We start from the raw sequence: 3,963 nt of genomic DNA on the forward strand, positions 1-3,963 counted from the left end.
AATTATCAATAAACTGATTACCTAAAGTCATTTCATGATGTCCCATGTTCTTGTGTTATATTCCTGTTCACCAAAATCTACAAATGACATACTTCATACACATTCTGCATTTTTTTACACCCATTTAGCACAGTGATGATTTTTGTCTTTTTTCATTTTCACACACACACACACACACACACACACACACACACACACACTTGCTGCCCCTGCCCGTGCTTCTGAGTCAGCAGATGAACAGAGAAGATTAGCTGGGGCTGTTTATAAATAGTGCTCCGCCCAAGACTAAGAACAGCAACGGAGGAATGTCCACCTCAATGCAAACTGTCTTGCTGCACAATTTAAAAATATTATTAATCAGATTTTTAAATCAGAAATGCTTTGGCAATCACCAGACAACCACCTGTCATGGATGTAAGAAAGGAATCGTGCCCCTGTGGCCCTTATGTGTAATGAAACAGAGCAGGCAATACCCAGAATACCATCAACTCCCCATTACTTGCTGCAGAGAAATGGCCGTCTTGGCCACACTAATGAGATGGAAGACGGGTGACAATCCCATGCCGCGGTGAAACACAAAGACAAATATGCACTGAATGCCAGCGATGGCCCTTCATGCTTTGCAGCCCCGCATTGTAATTTGACAAGAAAGAGGTACTAGAAATTTCTATGCAAATACCTGGATAACTGAAACAAATGCCCCTATGGTAACATAGCATATGTTCACACCATCTTGATGCAATAACTGAAAAACTTTAGCTTGGTTTTCGATAAATGGAGTCTGTAAATAATGAGTTAAAGGCAAAGCTCAGAATAGTGTTTCACCTATAAGACAAAAATAACTGGAAATGATGTCAGACTACCTTCACGCACCAGGCAGGATTAGCATGTGCTGTGTTACGTGTTGTTGATAAGGAGACTCACCCCACCCTTCACATCCACTACCATCACCACCACCACCACCACCTCACAGTCATCCACCTTAATCTGAGATAATCTAAGCCTCTGGGCTCACGTGAACAGGCGGTAGCAGCAGAGAGCAGTGATAGGAATAGCCACACGCTAACTTGGCTAGCGAAGCTCCAGCACAGCGGGAGCCATGGACCTTTGGTGGTGAAGCTCGCCGACAGCCTGGATCGCCGGCGGGGGAGGACCGAAGACCATGTGCACCACTATGATGGTCCTCACCACCGTGGCCCTACTTGTACGACGGCACTTCAACAACAAAGTCAGGCCGTGAGTACACGGCTGCAGCAGCAACCATGCTAATCTTCACTCAAGCCAAGCTAGGGTATTACCATGCTTTGAGGTGCTCAGTATATGTGTATAACTCCCATACTACCTTATGTCTGCTGCTGAACCTAGCTCATTGGTAAAGCCATACACCATATGCCCTCAATGTTAACTCATGCCCTCTGCTCTTTCACACATTGAGGTTTTTATTGCTAGAAAACATTTTGATGGAAAGAATTCAATTTTGTATTATCATTTGCTTGATTTTACCCCCCAACTGCAAATCTGTCTGAATATGTGAATGTCTGTGCTAGATTTTTGTTTTAATCCTGACTAATGGAAAGAATAGTGACTAGTTGTTAGAGTTCTACATATAATGACAAAGCGTCCTCTCAGTTAATGTAACTGTGTAGGACGGTGCTAATGACAGAAGAAAAAGAAAAGTTACAGGTTTCTGAATTCTCTGTGAACGCTTGCCAAGCCAAGCTAGCTCCTCAGTGGGTGGAAATAGAAACCCTGCATGGGGCTGGAATATCAAGCAGGATATTCAGTAGAATGTCACCAGTGGTTCTCTTTTGCCTGGAAGTTATTGACTAATCCGCATTTCTATCATCATGTATAATTAGGATAATGCCACCAGCGCCGGCCTGGCCCGGAGATGCACAGCTCTTCTATGCTTCCTTTACGGTTTGAGCACTTTTTGTAAATGCCAGTGTCACTCGATATTGCTGAATGCTACATGGAAGTCAACCGAAAAGACCCAGCTGTGTTGTTTGAAAAATCCAATACTCTTTGATAATGGCAAACTCTCCTCCAGAAATGTGGATGCAATTAGCATAGATGGGTGATTTATTATTATGGTGAGAACTGCAGCTGACTGTTTTGAAAAGGTATTTTCAATGGAGGACTATGGGGGCGGAATAAACAACACCTCTGGTCCTTATTTAAGGACACTGTTACACACACACACACACACACACACACACACACACAGACACAGACACAGACACACACACGCGCACACGCGCACACGCGCACACACACGCACACACACACACACACACACACACACACACAGACACAGACACACACACGCGCACACGCACACGCACACGCACACGCACACGCACACGCACACACACACACAGACACAGACACAGACACACGCACGCACGCACGCACACGCACACACGCACACACACACACACACACACACACACACACACACGCACACACACAAACACATGTGTGCGTTTTGGCCATATGTCAGTGGCAAGGGTTGAAAAACAGTGAGAGAGGAGGGCACCCCGGGCACAGCCTGGGTTTGTGATGATATTTCTGGAATGCAGAACAGCCCTTTGAGGGATTAGCTAGCCACCAGAGCCTGATGGGGCCACCAGAGACGGATCGGGCCCGACTGGACAGGTAAAGACGCGAGACGAGCCACATGCCAAACCCTCCCTCCCCAACCTGCCCGTTTGAGCTTGGCTCTTGGGCTCTTGGGCGTGTTTGCCAAGCTGGATGCTTGGTGGAACATATCCTGTGTCACACAACTTGTGATGGGTGGCGGGAGTGAGACTCAAAGCACAGATGTTATTTATATCCTTCTGGGCTCACAGAAATATCATTAATCAATTTCTGGTTCTGGTATTGGTGTCATGTAATGAGTACAGTTTCAGACATGTATTTCAACATTTACAAGAACAATGTTTCAGGGACACAATGCTGCTGTGACAAGAGTCCAAAAATGTCCTCGGAGGAGAGTCCATTTTATCTTGCGGGGGGCAGCTCTGAAATGGAGAGGCATATGTGTTTCAGACTGAAGGAGCGGTGGAAGATGAATTTCTTCAATCTGTTGGAAGAGGACCCTTCTACAAAAAGCCCATCAACAGCCCAAGGCTATGGACTAGGACGGCATCCAGCACATTCTGTTTTTTTCTGGAAGAAAAGAATCCCTAAGAAGGAAGGTGAATTGAGGATGGTTTGAAGGCAGAGGAAGCCAAGAACAGTGGGATTTCTTCACTGCAACACATTTTTTTCAGCTGACAATGTTTTGGCCCCCCTTAAAAAAGTAAATCTGTCCTGTCACCTCTCACAAGTGGAAAGGGGACAAGTGGTCTCGGTGCTCGTGCCGATGCAAGCAAAATGACAAAAGACAAAACGAAAGACAAGAAAAATGTGTTTACCAAGAACTGAATAAACAGGGTCAAAGCAAAGAGGTGGGCGGGAGCAGCTGAAATAGGGTAATGTTTGCATTATGTAAGCCTTTAGTGGATACTTGACAGACCGAGCAGAGAATCAAGAACTACCCCTACCCCAACCCTCCCCCCGACCCCCACCCGACTCACCCCACCCCCCGCGCACACAAACAAAAGACAAACATGTCAGCGCTCGGATCGTCACCCCCCCCCCCCCCCCCCGATGGCGAGGAAGCCCCCTCCGAGATTACCCGTGCGGATGAGAGCAATTCCAGCCCAGCCCCTCGCAGGGTGATCCTGGCCCTCATGGACTAACGTATAATGACATCCGTGTCTGTCCATCTCATTCTGTGTCTTTTTCTTCTCTCTCTTTTTTTTTCTCTCTCTCTCTTTTTTGTATTCCCTCTCTCTCCCTGACCAACACTCCCTCCATCCCGCCCCCCAACAAAACAGGCAATCCGGTGACCCCGGCGAAGAAGACCCAGAACACATGCCAAGCAGCCAGGCGTCAACTGCCCAGAAATGACCGTGC

Source organism: Clupea harengus, chromosome 26, assembly GCF_900700415.2.
Source record: "Clupea harengus chromosome 26, Ch_v2.0.2, whole genome shotgun sequence".
Taxonomy (NCBI): Eukaryota; Metazoa; Chordata; class Actinopteri; order Clupeiformes; family Clupeidae; genus Clupea; species Clupea harengus.